Below are 18,767 nucleotides of genomic sequence, written 5' to 3' on the forward strand. Positions count from 1 at the left end.
TTTAGTACGTCTGTGCTGTAGAAATTAGAATGATTCTTTTTTTGGGGCGCCTGGGTGGCGCAGTCGGTTAAGCGTCCGACTTCAGCCAGGTCACGATCTCGCGGCCCGTGAGTTCGAGCCCCGCGTCGGGCTCTGGGCTGACGGCTCAGAGCCTGGAGCCTGTTTCCGATTCTGTGTCTCCCTCTCTCTCTGCCCCTCCCCCGTTCATGCTCTGTCTCTCTCTGTCCCAAAAATAAATAAACGTTGAAAAAAAAAATTAAAAAAAAAAAAAAAAAAAGAATGATTCTTTTTTTAAAAAAAATGGTATATATCTTAAGTCTTTGAATCTTCTACCGCTTTTAATCATAATGTTGTTAATCATTCTTTTAGGCCTTGAAACCATGATATTAAAACAGATGATACCAAGGAAGTGTATTAATCAGGACAGGAGGAGAATGGAAATGGCTGTCATCATCCAAAAGGCACACCATCTTTTTTTTTTAAGCTTTACAATGATAACTTAAGCATAATTGTACCTGTATATTTTTAGGTGATCTGTGTTGGCCTTCTTCATGCCCAAGGCCACATCATCCTCATTCCTACCTTGAAGTGTCAAGCTGTGGGGTTTCTTTCCTCCCTCCTTCCTCTGTTATGTGGTCCCATCTACCTCTCTGGGGATTTATTAGACACCCATTTATTATATCCCCACTATGCGCCGGCCACTGTGGTTGGTGCCAAGGATGTAGTTATGAATAAGCTTCATGGTCGCTATCCTCATAGGGTTGTATTAAGTAGAATAGTAAGTAATTATATGAGTCCTTGAGACCCATGAGTCACTTTGTAATATACCTGTCAAGTATTATATGACATTGCTGGCCCTATGGCTTAGCCTGGGTTCCGTCTGTATTGTTAGCCTTTCTGTCACCCTTTGTATCAGTCAGCACTGTCTAGTTTATGCTGCAACCAAAGGGCTCAGTGGCTTAAACAACTCTCATTCTGCTAACTGTCCATGGCAGATTGACTGGAGGCACTGCTTTTTATAGTTGTTGCCCTCATGCTGTGTCTAAGGCTGATGATACAGACACTAACTAGACTAGACTATTGCCAGCCATGGTCTCAAGAAAAAAAGATGCACTGACTCTTAAAAGGTCTGCCTGGAAACAACATTTTGCTCACATTTCATTGACCAAAGCAAGTTACGTGACCGAGCCTGACTTCAGGGGGTGGGGAAATATACTCCTGCCCTAAGAAGGGGACCAGATATTCACACCACTACAGTGCTCCATAATCTCTTTTATCTCTGTAGTCACGTAGATATTACTGGCACCGAATCTTTTCAACCTTGTGCTGTTACTTAATGTTGTGGGTGTGTATGTCTCCCCAGGAAGATGATAAATCCGGCCAGCTCTGGTGCCTTACACTTCCTTGTGTGTGACTCAACATGATACTCTCCTTATACGAGATGCTTAAGAATGCTTTTGATTGTATGAAGAAGAGAATGAAGGGGGAGTAATCAGGACTCTTTCCATGTTTTAATACAACGCTTTATAGTTTACTGAGGGTCTGTGTACACTATCTCCTTGAATCTTTTCAGAGACTGAAGGACATATCACGATGGCTTTTACAGATCAGGAAAATGAGACGTAGAACTTTCACATGACTTGCTTAGTGTTGCACCCCCAAAAAAGCAATTGAGCTGTGTCTGAAACCGTGAATCCTCAACTCTGGACCAGTGCTTTTTCCTACTCCTTTTAGCCATTAATGCAGACATACCAGCTGTTTCTCGTGTTGAGCATCACACGGGACGGGGGAAGGAAGCTTTAGAAAAAGAGTTGAAAGCCCCTGACCAGGATGGGGTATATCTCTTGGTATTTGGATGCCAGCCAGGCTGAGGCACGCACAGCGGCAACTTTCAGCTTGTACCCAGCGGGGCAGTGTATTCGTTTCCTGTGGCTGTCATGACATATTGCCACAAACTTGCTGGCTTGCAACAGAAATGAATTCTCTCACAGCCTGGAGGCCGCAAGTCTAACATTCATTTCAGTGGGCAAAATCAAGGTGTTAGCAAGACTGTACTCCCTCCGGAGACCCTGGGAAGAATCCGCTCCCAGCATCTTCCAGTTTCTGGTTGCTCCTGGCCGTTCTTTGGCTGTGGCCATTCCCCTAGTCCCTGTGTCCTCTTCACATAACGTCCTCTTCTGTGTGTGTGATCTCTCTGCCTCTCCCTCATGGGGACATTTACTATTGGACTTAGAGCCCACCCAGATAATCTAGGATAATATCCCCATCTCAGAATCTTCAACTTAATCATATCTGCAAAGACCTTTTTTCCCCTGTAAGGTAGTATTTACAGGTTCCAGGGATTAGGACCTGATACTCTGGGGATCATTTCTCAACCTACCACAGTTGAGACTCTGCTACCGGAGCTCTCTTCTCCCCTGCTCTGCTCCTCCATTCTCCTTCCTCAGCTCTCCCCTCCTCTGGGTGGTCCAGATGATGATATCTTGGAAAGACCTTTTGAGTTCAGCACACCCCAACAGATCCTGGATCTGCCTCTTCTTGGCTTTGTGACTCTGGGCAAGTTACTCACTCTGAGCCTTGGTGTCCTCCTGTGTAGAGATGGGGGCTTTAGAACCTACATGCAGCTCGGGTGAGATAGTACAGGAGAGCAGGCCTGCCATGGGCACCTGGCAGAGAACCGCCACCCCCACCGCCGCTGTCCCTCACTCGAGCCCCGCCTCCTGTGCACCTACAATGTGGGGCGAAGTGGGCTGGAGGCCGAGAGTGCTGCCCGTTGAGATTCGTAGAGCACTTCCTCCCATTTATTTTTCACAGTGAAGTTAAAAATACACGATGTTTATTAAATAATTAATCATCCTTTCCTAGAAGGGTTATTTCATTTCATGGGTGAGCAGTTTATTGCCAGAGAACTATGTCTTCCTCCGAAATGATGTATAACATGCTTTGGTGTCTACGTTTTTAGACACTAGAATGTTTTCTCTCCCTGCCATTTAAGCTTGAAGGTGGTGTGGTGCATATTCATTTGTACTTTGTTCGTTTTAAGAGACACACAGGTGCATAGTGGAGTGACCTCATATTCTTCCGTTTCTAAAGTAGTATCCGGAAGCCGACGTGCCAATGCACGTGAGTTCCAGTAAGTTTTAGCATTTACTAAGTATTTAGTGATAAATACCACAGGCAATAAGCCTCCACAGCATTAAGCCTATGAAGAAAAATAAGCAGTTGTATAACTGGCAAGGAAACTAATACGGTGGTGTAAGCCAAGAAATATCAAAGCCATTTTTTTTTTCCCTCAAAAGCCTTTGTGGTTTCATATACGTTCCTTGTCTACAATCTAAAATTCTGCCCTATTTTGTTTATAAAGCAGTCCCTTCAGACATTTGCCTTATTTTTAGGAAATGTTTATCCTATTACCAGAATAGTAAATAGAGGTTACTCACCATCTTTTTTTTTTTTTTTTAAGTTTATTTATTTCTGAGAGAGTGAGGGAGAGAGAATCCCAAGCATGCTTTGCACTGTCAGTGCAGAGCCTGATACGGAGCTCAAACTCAATGAACCGCGAGATGGTAACCTGAGCCAAAACCAAGAGTCAGACGCTTAACCGACTGAGCCACCCAGGCACCCCACGCCATCTTTGACCTAATGACATTAGAGGCCTGAACTGCTAGTGTGAGAAGGGCCGGGAGACCAAAACCGGCTTGCTGAGGAGTCTGTCATCCGCTGGTCAACACCTGCCATGGACGTGGGGCAGGCGGGCACAGATTGGCCCGAGTCCTCGTGTAACTAACTTTGCAGCAGAATCAAACCTATAAATATGGAGGACAAACTAATGGCTGCCAGAGGAAGCAGGGAGGGTTGAAGGAGAGTGTGAGAGGCCCGCTTTCCATTGGGGAATGAGTAAGTCACCGGGATAAAAGGTAGGGCACAGGGAATATAGTCAGTGGTACTGTACCAGCACTTTGTGGGGACAGATGGCACGTGTGGTGAGCATAACAAAATGTATAAACTTTTTGAATCACTATCCTGTACACCTGAAAGTAATGTAACACTGGGTGTCAACTATATTCAGATTAAAAAAAAAATAAAAAGAAAAACAAAACAACAACCAGTAACCTATATACAGGAAAAGTAAAAACTTGGAGGAAAAGGCTCGAATGGTGGCTATTCTCCATACCTACCATCATCTCCGAAATTTAGTAGTTTACTGATAAATACCTAAATGAGGGGAAAAAGAAAGGAGGGAACTGTTGGCCTGGAAAACTGACCATGGCTGCAAAGGGAGAACTTGTTTTTAGGACCTGACTGTGAATCAGAAGGGCTGAATTTGTAGCGGCTCCCGGCACAGAGCCGTATACAGTGTTCAGAACGAGCAAGAACACCCAGGACGTTTAGTTTGTGGATAAACAGCCTAAATGTAGTGTTTGAATATTAAGTGTTTAAAGCATTTGCACTAACAACAGACACACAGCACTTGCGACAGTGGGGCCTTTGGTTTTTGTTTGCCACACCTCTGGAAGAAATCAAATGGGTTTTCCAGATTTGAACCGCAGCCCTGCCTGCCACTTACTATGTATGTGTTCTTGGGCAAGTTACATCACCCTCTCTGTACCTCAGTTTCCTCATCAGGAACTAACATTGCTTACCTCCCAGGAGTGGGTGGGTTACTCTCGCTGAGAGCTGAGGACGGCATCTGGCACATCCATAGTGAGTGCAGTTGTCTGTTTGAACCCCTGTTCCATCCTAGCCCTCCCCTGCTGGCCTCTGACCCCCTGCCCCACCCTCCACCAGGCTGTATTTCCAGGCTGTGCCTGGATTTGGCCACTGGGAGGCGCTGAAGGAGTGAAAAGCCAGCAAGGGTTCCTCTCCCCTCTCTGGGCCTCCTGGCTGTTGTCACTTCGTGGCTCCAGCCACCTGTCACCTGTTGGCTTTTCAACTCTTCCATTACTCAAATCACCAATTTTGTGAAACTCCCTGTTTGCACTGTTTATAGCAGTTTTGTTTTCCTGGTTGTGCCCTGACTGATAAGGACTAGGCACCCATCTACCACCATTATTATTGTGATGGCCGTTGGTGCTGCTGTTGTGGTCTCATGGGAAACTGAAACTCAGGAGGTAAAGCGAATCAACCAGAATCCCACAGTTGGCATGTAACAGACCCCAGCATAAAACCTTTTTCATTAAATCTCTCCTCCCAAGGCTTTGGATGGGCTGATATGTTCAACTCTAATTCGTCTGAGTTTTCAGTGTTTTGCCAAGGGACTCAGTCCCTTTCTGGATTCCCACCTATTGGAAGATATGTCTACCTGGACATGTGCTGAGGAAACAGCCATCCTAACTGCCATTGACTACTTTGCAGTCACAAACTATCAGGTCGGGACTGACCTCACCTCATGTGGTTCTACCACACTGGGGGTGTGGGTGTTAGTTAAAGACCATTGATTGCAAGCAACAGAAAACAATTCGAGTGATCTTAAACAAAGGACAATTTGGTTGTCCTTTGGAACCCAGAGTCTGAAGTAATGTCAGGATGTACTCTTCTTGGCTTCATACTTTTCTCTGCTTCATATGGTAAAAAATAACGATTTCTTTTCTAGCCAGTCTTAGAATGTAGTCTCTCAATTCCAAATTCCTGAGGGGAGAGACTCTCACCCGGCCTAGACCAGTCACCCACCTTAGTCTAAATTAACTGGCCAGGTTCATTTCATGCAAGATGTCAACAAGGAACCTGCTGTTCCACATGGGTTTGGGTGGTGTGGTATTACCCAGAAAGGGGGGCCAACACGGATAAGCGAACAAGTATCCACTGTAGAGCTCATTTCAAGATGTCAAACAGCTTGATCATCATGGGAATAGCAGTGGCCATATTTGTGCCAGACGCAATGCTAATTACATTATATCTGGGGGGTTTTGTTTGTTTTATTTTAATCCTTAGAACAGGCCTTAGAAGACAGGTGTTATTTACCTTTTACAGATGAGGAAAGGCGAAAGGGAAAATTTTGCATTTGTATAATACAAAGCTCCGCAAGCCAACCAAAACATTACAGGTCTTTGCTTCTAGTGGGAATTAAAATATATCAACTCAGAAGGGCAACACTGGTTAGCTCATGCTGACCAGAAGTTGTGAGTAGTGGCTAAGTATACCTTTGACTGACAGAGAAAGGCAGTGTGGGTGCAAATCAAAGTCGTTTATTATTTGTATGAGAAATGCATTTTAAAACAAGACATCCTTGGTGGCTAAAAATAATAAAATGGTCCTTTGGTGGTGAAAAGGATCGATTTGGTCCAGCCCCCAGTCTTTGAAAATAAGGAATTTTATTTGAAGTAAGTAATTTAGGTTCTTTGTGAGAAGTTCCTTCAACTTCTAAGATGATTCAGAGTTCAGAATACCGATTCAGTCTGACTGTATCAGGAGTGTTTAAATATACATTTTCACTCACTCAATAAGTCATGAATTCATTTGATTGACATCGGTGCACTCAGAAATCGTCCAAGCACACTTTGAGCTGTAAGCATTTGCTCCTCTCCTTCTGGTTAATCCTCACACATCTTACACGTCATGTTTTCCGAAACTTCTAAAAATGGGATTGCTTACCGTTGAAATTGGCCATGGGATTGTTGTGTTCCTAAAGGCAAGTTATAAAACTTGCTTAAGTGATGTAGTTTTCCCCCTCTTTTTCTCAAAATGTTTTCTACATGAGCAGAGAGTGTGGCATCTACAATCTAGAGGACCGGAGATGCTCCAACTTGAGCCGCGTCAGGATCCGCTGTCGGTGTTCAAAAAGCACGATGGCTGAGTCCCGTCCTCACAGTTTGTGATTCAGGATGTCTGGGGTAGAGCCTGAGAACTTGCATTCCTAACAAATCCCCAAGTGAGGCGAATTTTATCTGCGGGCCACCCTTTGAACACCCCTGCTCTAGACTGAAGACTGTAGAGTTTGCTGAGATTAAGCATGAATGCTTTCAGTCTTGCAACTTTATGAGGAATCAGTGGGGATGGCAGAATTGAATAATGAGTCTGTTTAGTCAGAAAGGGCCGCTTCTTACTAAGAGCTCTGTCTGGAATATATGAGCTTCCTTTCGTTGAACAGGGAAGATAATTCACAGAGGATTTACTAATATGATCATGAAGCTTCAAATTTAGAGCCCCTTTGCCTGAGTGGCTCATTCAATTAAGTGTCCGACTTCAGCTCAGGTCATCATCTCACTGTTTGTGGGTTTGAGCCCCGCATCGGGCTCTGTGCTGACAGCTCAGAGCCCGGAGCCTGCTTCAGATTCTGTGTCTCCCTCTCTCTCTGCCCCTCCCCCACTGGTGCTCTGTCTCACTCTCTCAAAAATAAATAAACGTTAAAAGAAATTTAAAGAAATTAGGGCCCCTTTTAAGGTTTAGCAGTGAGTGCACCTGGGTTTTGTAAAATTTGCAAAAAGAAGGTGCTTTTGTATTCCTTTTCATAAAGAGCCCCAGAAATTATCTGATCTCTAGCTTCCCTGAAACCCGAATCAACTGTCTGATCATTAACTAGTAGAGTCAACTCATGTGTATGAAAGGGATACAGTTTGTAAGAAAGAGAAGCCTTTCAGCAGTCTGTAAGTGCCAGAAATTAGGATAAAAGAAAGACATCATCTCAGGACATGAGCCTCACGTGTGAACTTTGTGTGGCACTGAATTTAATTGAATGAGCTCAGTGGGGCATTAAGGCAGATGAAAATCCAAGCTGATCTTAGCTGGCTCACTAAATGATCAGCTTGCTGTGTGTGCTGTGTGTTTTGTTTATTTTCTACGTATTTTATTTATTTATTTATCTATCTATTTATTTTGTGACAAGAGCTGATTTGGAGAATGAGTTGCGCTCAAGTTCTGGTCTCACCTCTTATAAACTCACTCTCTGAACCTCTTTACCTGTGAAAAGAAGATGGTAGTAATTGCCAACTTATTACAGCTCATGGGATAATGAAATGATAGATATGAACAGACATTTGTTGATGTTTGAAGATACAAAACTGTTCTTATGTGAAGACATAAAATGCTGTGCAAATTAGTAGTTATACAAGTCTACACAAATAGTCCACTAATGGTTCATATTAATTGAATGACCAAAAGGCCATTCTGCTAGATCAAGGGTCAGCAAATTTTTCTATAAAAGGAAAGACTGTAAATATTTTAAGGTTTGCGGGTCATTCTGTCTCTGTCTTGACTACTCAACTCTGCCACCATTAGATAAAAGCAGCCATAGACAAGACAGAAATGAATCACTGTGGCTGTGTTCCAGTAAAGCTTTATTTATGAAAACAAGCATTGCTATGCTGGATAATATATCAAAATTCCTCTGAAATGCCATTGTCCTTCACAATTAGGAACTTCCTGCTGAACATGAAGATAGAACAGATACTAGCAGTTATAAATAATGTTTTAATGTAAACTCCAGCACCAAAGGATCTAAAAGCTGGCAAATTTCATCTGCTTTACTTTCCATAGTTCCTGACATGGCTGACATCTCTTTGGGGGATGAGGGCACATAAATAGAAGAGGGAAGGCAAAGTGTGGAAAAGGAGTGGTTCAAGGTTAAGTACAGTTAGTTAAGCGTCCAACTTCAGCTCAGGTCATGGTCTCGTAGTTCACGATCTCACTGCTCTTAGCAGTGAGCCCGCTTTGGATCCTCTGTTCCCCTTTCTCTGCCCCTGCCCCACTTTCATGCTTTCTCTCTCTCTCAAAAATAAATAAACACTTAAGAAAATTAAAAATTAAACTTACCTATGGGATTCAGCCTCAACCGCAAACTCTAAGAACGGAGTTTTGTGACCACCAAGAAATTAAGTGGCTCTATTTAATAATCTCCTTTTTTTTTTTTTTTTTTTTGAGAGAGAGAGAGAGAAAGCGTACAAGTGAGCGAGGGGCAGAGAGGGAGGGAGAGAGAGAGAGAGGCTCACCGGAAACATGACACGAGCTCACCGGGATGCAGGACTGGAACTCCCGAACCATGAGATCATGACCTGAGCCGAGTCACATGCTTAACCGACTGACCCACACGGGCGCCCCTCTCCTAGTTACTTTTTTTTTTTTTAATTTTTTAAACGTTTATTTATTTTTGAGACAGAGAGAGAGCATGAATGGGGGAGGGTCAGAGAGACGGAGACACAGAATCGGAAACAGGCTCCAGGCTCTGAGCTGTCAGCACAGAGCCCGACACGGGGCTCGAACTCACGGACCGCGAGATCGTGACCTGAGCCGAAGTCGGACGCTTAACCAACTGAGCCACCCAGGCGCCCCTCCTAATTACTTTTTAAAGATCACTGGTATGATCTGTGATCATTGGGTCTGTGAACATTGCAAAACTGAAGTAAGTTTTAGTCAGGGGACCCACCAAAAAGACAGTTTGCCTATTCATCTCAAAAGGGAAGACAAGGGTCACCTGGGTGGCTCAGTTGGTTAAGCATCTGACTCGTTTTTGGCTCAGGTCATGATCTCACGATTCTTGAGGTCAAGCCCCATATCCAGCTCCTCACTGACAGCACAGAGCCTGCTTGGGATTCTGGCTCTCTCCCTCTCTCTCAGCCTCTCCCCTACTTTCTCTCTCTCTCAAAATAAATAAACTTTTAAAAAAGGGGAAGTTAATCGTGAGCCATGAATAACGTTTCTGTAAGCATTCACGTGTAGGTTTTTGGGTGAACATAAGTTTCCACTTCTTCCGGGTAAACACCCAGGAGTGGGACTGCTGGGCTGTGTGGGAATGGGGTGTTTAGCTTCTGGAGAAACTGCCAATGCACTCTGTGAAGTAACTCCCCCTTCGCTTTCCCGGCGACAGTGGACGAGCCCCGTGTGCTCAGCGTCCTCGGCAGCACTTTGTGTTGCCCGGTTTCCGTGGGGTTTTGTCGCTGTTATGTCAGCACTCTAAAATGTGTGACGTGGTAACCCGTTGTGCTCTGAACCTGCATTTCCCTAATGAATAAGGACGTTGAGCATCTTTCCTGTGCTTACGAAAACCATGTATCTTCTTTGGTGAGGTATCTGTTTAAATGTTTTTGTGCCTTTAAAAAATGGGGTGGATTTTCTTATTATTGGTTTTATTTATCATTTCCCCAAGCTGGAAACAACGTAAATATCCACCACTGGTAGATGGATAAACACACCATGGTACATCCATGCAATGAAATTTCTCAGCAGTAAAAAGGAACGAAGCGCTGATACACGCTCAACAATTACGCTAAGTAAGAGAAGCAAAATTCCGGAGCTACATATAGTTTGGTTCCATGGATGACATTTGAGCAAAGGCAAAACTATAGGGACAGAAACCAGACCAGTGGTAGACCAGAGTTGATTGCCCCTGCCTCCACTTTCCCAACCGTAGGTTTAATATGAGTTTAGGCTTTAGTTTCTCTTTTCTTTTCTTTTCTTTTTTCTCTCTCTTTTATTTTGAAAGAGAGAGTACATGTGTGCAAGTGGGGAATGGGCAGAGGGAGAGAGTGAATCTTAAGCAGGCTACAGTCAGCGCGGAGCCCCATCTGGGGCTCCTTCTCGTTGAAACTCGATCACGTCAGAGCTCGATGGTGAGATCATGACTTGAGTCGAAATCAGGAGTAGGAGACTTAACCACCTGAGCCACGCAGGTGCCCCTGAGCTTGAGTTTCTTTTTTTTTTTTTTTTTTTTTTTTCAACGTTTATTTACTTTTGGGACAGAGAGAGACAGAGCATCAACGGGGGAGGGGCAGAGAGAGAGGGAGACACAGAATCGGAAACAGGCTCCAGGCTCCGAGCCATCAGCCCGGAGCCTGACGCGGGGCTCGAACTCACAGACCGCGGGATCGTGACCTGGCTGAAGTCGGACGCTTACCCGACTGCGCCACCCAGGCGCCCCCTGAGCTTGAGTTTCTAATACAGAAACACAAACGTGATTTTTCTCTAATTTTAATTGTGGAAATTGCCAGACAGCAGGCATTTCCCTTGACCCTCATTTTCATTCCTGAGTAGACCTGGAGACAGCCTGGCCCTCTTCATCCTCATGCATTCAGGGCCCCTGTACCTCCCTGCAGTTCTGCCTTCCAAGGGGTTGCATAGGGAGATGATGGAGCCAGATGCACTTTGAGAATTGAGTGCTGAGCTGATTATCACAGGATTCTGAATCATAAAGGGTAACAATTGATGTTCACCTCCCACCCCCTAGCAGATGGGAACAAGAGAACTATTGGGTGAAGTGGGGGGAGGAAGGATAAGTCAATTTCTCCATAGTACAGTGAATGCCAAGGAAATGCCCACTGTCTTTGGTCTAGTGGGAGGTTCTGTCTGCTGAATATTGCATTCAGAAAACGAGCTATGCTCCCTGATTAGGGCTTGGAAATGTCTTCCACTTACAAAGATTTTTGTTGTACACATCTTTTATAAATAGCCCTTGCATGTTATAGGGCAGAGCATGAAGAATTCAGGTCATTGGACAGGAGAATTGGGTTTTTGTTTTGTTTTGTTTTTTTCAAAATCTTCATTACAAGATGCTGTGGTCAAACCTGGAGGATTTTTAGAATAAACGTCGCATCTGTATGTGAGTGCAAGGAAAACTTCTGCTGTATCTGGTGTTTTGTGGGTGGAGGAGGTTTTCTTTTAAAAATTCACGTTATGGATTCCTCTAAGGGCAACCGTCAGGTACACAGTCCTTTAAAATAAGTTGGGAAAGATTACTCTTGGTGCACAACTCCCTGGCTTTTATTGTTTGAGTTCATTGTGGATCTGAGTTTACATTCCTTTTTGCTGTTTATTTATCCTTGTGGCCATTGTTGGGCTCATTTGCGTCTGGTTTCTTGCCACTCACAATAGAGTCTCTGGACTAGAGCATCAGCATCACCTGGGAACTTTTAAAAAGAAATTTTTTAATGTTTGTTTATTTTTGAAAGAGGGAGAAACAGAGTGCAAGCAGGAGAAGGAGCAGAGAAAGAGGGAGACACAGAATCCAAAGTGGGCTCTAGGCTCTGAGCTGTCAGCACAGAGCCAGATGTGGGGCTCGAACCCATGAACAGTGAGATCATGACCTGAGCCAAAGTCAGACACTTAGCCGACTGAGCCACCCAGGTGCCCCTCACCTGGGAGCTTTTAAGAAATGCAGGTCCCACCCCAAACCTACTGAATCAGTGTTGGCATTTTAACAAATCCCCAGAGGATGCATTTGCACATGGAAGCCTGAAAGGCACTGATCGAGGTCGAGGTCCTGCACAAACATCCCACCTGCTTGATTGATAACCTTCTTGGGATTGTGTGTGACCCCCGGAAGTGTACTGTTGGTGCATTTTCCTGATGTCCATGCAAGTGTGAGTGTGGGTGCATGCCACTTTACTACAGTGAAATTAATTTAGTAAGTGTTCTCTGCTGAGATGGGCACCAAAGATACCAAAACCAAATAAGGCGTGGTTGAGTTTCCAGGAGCTCAGAGTCTAGTTGGGGGACACAGAAAAAGCCACAACATCACATTGTCCATTGTTTTTATCTGTGTTGTTTGACTTCCTTCCTCCACACAATTCCAGTCCCCTTCTCTGGAAACAATTTCTCAGTGCATGTAGTCCACTGGCCACCTGCCTCTGAGTCCTTCAGGTACATATATGAGAAGAGCATGGGTCACCCCAGACCTACTGAATCATACTCTTGGGGTGAGCCCTGACATCTTCATTTTAATGATTAGTATGCACGGTATAATTTGAGAACCACTGACCTGGGTGCTGCTTTGATATCCTTTGTAATTATGCAATGTGGTAACAAAGGAATGTTTATGTATTTAATTTTGAGAGAGAGAGAGAGAGAGAGTGCGTGAGTGACCAGGGGAGGGGCAGAGAGAGAGAGGGAGACAGAGAATCCTAAGCAGGCTCTGCACTGTCAGCACAGAGCCCATCTCGAGATCATGGCTTGAGCTGAAATCAAGAGTCGGATGCTTAACCAACTGAACCACCCAAGGAATGTTTAAATATGACTTCAAATATTTAAGGAATCATTTGGAGTTTTCCTTATACTAAATTCAGGGAGAGTTGCTAGTGGCCTCCAAGTTCAAAGCTGCTTTTATCTTGGGTGAGACAATGTAAAGATCTTTGTGGACAGTACTCAAGGATTGTTTGAATTCATATTTATATATTTTCTAGTAGCATATTTTCTAGTAGCAAATGAAAGTGCTTTGTTCTATAATGAGTTAACAGTGTGAACATTGTTATGACAATCCTGTGACTTTCTTGTTTAATGTTTATACTCATCTAATCAAACAAATTGAAATTGGATTATGGCCGTTGCTCATTATAGCAGTTATTATCCAGTTTAAATGCAGGTCTGAAGGAAATAAAATTGATTTTTCTATGCTACTTGGGGACATCATAGATTATTAGTGTGCTGGTTGAATTTTCAATTAGGTTAGTATGGAGGAGAGAAAGATTAGTAGTTGTTTTTTTTTATTTTTTTAATGTATTATGTAAATAAACTGTTATATTTCATTCTAATTAGGGAGTCAGATGACTTTTAAAGGTTTGGCGATCTGCTTCCATACTTTTATTTAAAGCATGTCAGGTTTTTAAAGTGGATAATAATTTCGAGGAACACTTTTATTTTTAAAAAGCAAATAATGGAGTTGTATGCCATGATAACACTCAGTTACTGCAGTAACAGCTACCTTACTTTTCAGGGAATAAACTGCAAAACGTATCAGAATTTCGTAGATGGCTGAACCTATCTTTTTATAAACTAAACCCTTTTTTAAAAATTCCCTTCATTCTGTAAATACCTTTTGTGTACCTGCTCTGTGTAAGCACCACGCCCGACACTAGGGATTCAGAATCGATCTAACACAAGTCCGTCACAGAAACAAATGTTTCAGTACCACTGACTGCTAGGAAAGCAGAGCAATGGGCCACAGAAACACAAAGGCAAGAATGATGAGCCCTGGGGAGTAGGAAAAGGCTTCATGGAAGACCTGACTTTTGATCTGGACCTTGACTCAGGAGTAAGAGTTGACAAAATGAAAATTTATTCTTTAAATTGTAAGGCATTACATGTTCATTACATGCTCATTTTAGAAGGGACGCCTGAGTGGCTCAGTCAGTTAAGCGTCCCACTCTTGATTTTGGCTCAGGTCATGATTGCATGGTTTGTGAGATGGAGCCCCACATCAGGCTCTGCACTGACAGTGCAGAGCCTGCTTGGGATTCTCTCTCTGCATCTCTGTGCCCCCCCTCCCTGACTTCTCTCTCTCTCAAAATAAATAATAAACTTTAAAACAAAAAAAAAGTACCTATAGGTAAAAATTAATTGATTAAATTTGATCATTATTAACTGTATTAAGTACTAACTGTGTATCAGGAAATGTGCTTGATGCTGAAAATACAATGGTGAACAGTCCACAAGACCACTCTTAGGTTCACTAACTAGAAAGACTTACAGGGGCGCCTGGGTGGTGCAGTCGGTTAAGCGTCCGACTTCAGCCAGGTCATGATCTCGCGGTCCGGGAGTTCGAGCCCCGTGTCAGGCTCAGGGCTGATGGCTCAGAGCCTGGAGCCTGTTTCCGATTCTGTGTCTCCCTCTCTCTCTGCCCCTCCCCCGTTCATGCTCTGTCTCTTTCTGTCCCAAAAATAAATAAACGTTGAAAAAAAAAAAAATAGAAAGACTTACAAACTATTACACTCACAGTTGTGGTTTGTTACACCTAAAAGCTACAGATTAAAATCAGCCAAGGAAAGGGGCGCCTGGGTGGCTCAGTCGGTTAAGCGTCCAACTTCGGCTCAGGTCACGATCTCACTGTTTGTGGCTTCGAGCCCCGTGTCGGGCTCTGTGCTGACAGCTCAAACGCTGGAGCTGCTTCAGATTCTGTTTCCCTCTCTCTCTCTGCCCCTTCCCTGCTTGTGCTCTGTCTCCCTCTCTCTCTCTCTCTCAAAAATAAACATTAAAAAAAAAATTTTTTTTTTTAAATCAGCCAAAGAAAGGGTTGCATAGGGCGGAGTTCAGGAAATTTCCAGAGAGCCTCGGTTGTCCTCTCTCTGTGGGGTCATGGACAGTATAGCTTTTCCAGCATCAGTGTGTGATAGTATGCACAAAGTATTGCTGACCAGGGAAGTTCATCTGAGCCTTGGTGTCCAGAATTTTTATTGAGGCTCCATCACATAGGCATGGTTGATGACCCGTGGAATTGATGCCGAATAACCCAAAGCCCCTGCCCCAAACCACATTGTTAGACTACCTAGTGTGACCCAAGACCTGCAGGCAGACAGAAACACTAGTAATAGGCATGACACGCCATGGTCTAAGAGCTTACCTCCAGAAGCTGAGGGACAAGGCCAGACCTCTGTTGGGTCAAGGTTGAATTCTTTACTACACAGAAACAAAACCAGACACTATAGTAAGTGTATAAGACTCACCATAAAGTGAGGGAGAAGAGGACTGTGAAGAAAATATCTGGGACGCTGGGGAATGGAGAGGGTAGGGGTATGAACTGCCAGTTAGGAAGATTTTCCCAAGGAAGTGGACTGAGATATGAAGGACGAAAGGGATTAGCCAGATGAGCGGTGCAGTGAAGAGCATTCCAGAGGAGGGAACAGACGGTGCAAAGCCTCTGAGGTGGGAAGTAGCTGGGAATGTTCCAGAAACTGGAGCATGAGGCTGGAGCAGAGAGAAGAAGGAGGGAATGTGATTGCAGCATCGGTTGTAGAGAGAATAAGGACCAGATCGCAGGAGGCCTCAGTGACCCTTGAAATGATTATGGACTATATCTCTCCAGTCAACGGGAAGCCATTGGAGGGTTGTACAGTCTGAGCATGGATGCTCAGGTTTGTGATTTGTTTGTTTGGTTAAAGGGACACACGTGTGGCAACTGTGAGAGTAGCCCGTCGGGGGTGAGAGTGGAACCAGGGAGACCGTTGGAAGACTGTTCTAACCATCTAGACGAGAGATGGTGGTGGCTGGAAATAGGGTGGAGGCAATGGGGTTGGAGGGAGGGTAATGAGTTTGAGAGGACAGTGGCCAGTAGAGTTGGCAGGACTTGTCAAGCACGACTTCTCTGCCAGGGGACGCTCAGCTGTCATACTGTGTTGTTACCTTCGGGCATCTGGCAGCTCTTTTGCTTCTCATTTGTTGTTTCCACCCTCCTATAGGCAAGTAACCAAACTCCCTAGAATTATGGGTAAGGAAAGAAGGGCAGCCTCGAAGGGGTGACAGGTGGGATTCTGTGAAATCAGCTCGTATCTCCAGATTTGGTGATGCCTGTTCTGACTGCTGAACCCCAAGCCCAAGACTCATCCCCACTTCCAGTGGAGGCTGTGTTCCACACAGTTGTGGTTGCCAGAGCAGCTCATGGTAAACAGCATTTCTAAATAGCTGAGGAATTATTGGTCATAGATTCAGATATGCCATGTGTTAAAACATGTCCTCCTTGAAAAACAACTGATAACCAGAAAAGCCTACAATAGAATTGTCAGCACAGAGCCCAGCGTTTAGGAAGAGCTTAATAAATGTTGAACAAATGAGTAGATGTTTAATCTGCTTTTAAAACACGAACACTAAAAGAATTACCAGTATACCTGTGGTGTGTTTTACTAAACCCAGACAAGACTGCTAGTTACACACTCCCTTGATTTTCTTGTGTGTGTTTTGTGGATTATATTCCTTTCCCTGTTTAAAAAAAAAAAAAAGTGTATGGTACTTTGAATATAACAGAAAACACGGCTTATGTCCCCTGCCTATTTCATTTGGTTAAATTGTCCAATCAAACATCTTGCCCAGAATCAATTAGAAGTACTTTGAGTACACACGGAATATAGACAGTAAGAGATCTTGGATTTCCCTTTCAAACTCTGTTTTAGTCAATGACTGACCAGCATTCATTTAAAATGCTGTCACTTAGCCAACTGGACACTTTCCTGCTTCTGTGTATGGGGGAGCGGATTCTCAACTAGAGATGATAGCGTTGGGATGCCAGTGTCATCTTGGAGCAGTAAACAAAAAGTGCCATAAGAGATGCCGGGATTGGAGAGGTGTGTAGGGGTGAATGACTTGCTGTTAAGTGTTTCCTGTAAATTGGCAGGGAATCTGAAAAATACCTTTAAGCTCAGTTCAGCACTCATTTATCAAGCTACAGTTTGGACCTGCTTTGTCTTGACATTGAAAAGGCTTTCTGGCTGTGGCTTGCGGTGCTCCCTCCCCTCCCACTCCTGCCTCCTGCTCCCCTACGCCCCGACTCCCCGCGGCAGGGTTCAGGCAGGGTCTGTTAGGAACCAGAAAGCCAAGCCCAGGACGTCAACTTTGTAAAGCGGTTCAGCGAGATCAGAATGAACTTCCCAAGTCCCGAGTGTCCAAAATGGGAAATGTTCGTCCTAGAACGGGTGGGCTCGTTGGGGATGAAGGTATTTACCTATCCGCACGCCCCCCCCCCCCAACTTGCTTGCCTCGGGCCTGGTGTCCGGCAGCTGGAAGCCCCTACGGGGGACACCTGCTGGGCACACCTGGCGGGGGGGGGGGGGGGGGAGGGGCGGCTCCTCCCCATCAGCCAATGGGCGGCCGCGGCGGGCGGCGGCGGGCGGAGAGCGCGGGCAGGCCCGGCGCTGGGAGGCGCGGACGCTGGGAGGCGCGGAAGGCACTGGCTTCAACTTAAGACGGAAGGAGCGCGCCGCTGCTGGTTCGAGCGGCCACGGCCGGCTGGCTGTTGTGGTCACCGCTGTCCTCGTCCCAGCGCCGGGGCCGCGCGGGAGGCCAAGGTGAGAAACGTGGGGAAGGGGCGGCGGGCCTTTGTCTGCAGGTGCGTGCAGAGGTAACGAGCGGGGTCCGATCCCGAGCTGGCTCGCGGGGACAGCGAGGCGGGCCCAGGGGACTCGCGGGACAAAGGCTGCACCCTCCCTTCGCCAGAGTCGGCGCTTAGCGAAGTGCCTGGTCGTGGGCAGCTGGAGGGCTAAGGGGGAGCCTTTCTGCCTCGCTGGAGAGAAGGGTGAAGAATGTGTGGATTGGAGGCGTGGGGTGGGATGCGGGAAGCTTTGATCCCAATTGACGAGCGCAGCAGTAGCCGTTTGGAGGCTCTGCTCTGGGCTTTTCTCTTGTGGCCAGTGTTAGGATTGAGTAAATGAGTGTATTCATTTCACATGCCCTCTGGTGAATCCACATGTATGTCTTCTTGTCTATTAGGAGAATCTTGATAATCCAATTTTGGGATTAAAAGCAATATTCTTTGGTGTAAAAAGACTGCATTTACAAACAATTTTAGTTATATGGTTTAGAATATCTGTGTGACTTTCATGTGACAAAATGTTTCAAATTCCCAAAATGTAGAAAATCACCTCCTTGCTCTTGGCATTGAAAAAGGAGTTTTTTGTTTTTTGTTTTTCATATAAAGAAAAACATGATGTAAATAGTGCATACAGATTTGATCGCATTCTCAGGGAATCTGTGCCTTCTCTCTCTCTCCATTATCTGTTTCCCTGTACCAGTATTGTAACCAGGCACATCTATTGATTCCCTAATTAATGTGTGGTTGTGAATCTTCATTACTGCCTTGGGTGGGAGAAGGCGGAGGAGCAGACGATCCCATTAGTCTTTTTTTTTTTTTTTTTTTTTCTTTTTATAACTGCAGCTGCAGCCTGGCTTGACTTGAATCCTGAGTGGTGGGTTATGCCCGCTTTCCTTGTATTGTGTTTTTTGGGTTCCTTAGACCATTGGGCAGTTTCTTCTCCATCCTCACTCTGACACAAAAGCAGTTTGCAAGTTTTCTCCCTAAAGTTCAGATCTTTGCCACTGCCTCTGCTTTGTGATAGGAGTTATTTGGTGTCCTGACGCCTTTC

At 44.9% G+C, this 18,767-nt stretch overlaps 1 protein-coding gene across 15 annotated transcripts in view; it reads left to right on the plus strand.

The window, feature by feature from the left end:
• The window catches only part of APBB2 (amyloid beta precursor protein binding family B member 2), a 397,886-nt gene that overhangs the window by 332,461 nt on the left and 46,658 nt on the right, over positions 1 to 18,767 (plus strand). Inside the window, exon 1 of one of the 15 annotated variants that reach the window (XM_047855470.1) lies at positions 17,600 to 17,693. The exons of the other annotated variants lie outside the window; for them this stretch is intronic. The gene's annotated coding sequence lies outside the window, so the exon portion shown is untranslated. Of the gene's footprint in view, positions 1 to 17,599; positions 17,694 to 18,767 lie in introns of those variants that run through there. 15 annotated transcript variants of the gene reach the window in all.

This window comes from Prionailurus viverrinus, chromosome B1 (assembly GCF_022837055.1).
Source record: "Prionailurus viverrinus isolate Anna chromosome B1, UM_Priviv_1.0, whole genome shotgun sequence".
Taxonomy (NCBI): Eukaryota; Metazoa; Chordata; class Mammalia; order Carnivora; family Felidae; genus Prionailurus; species Prionailurus viverrinus.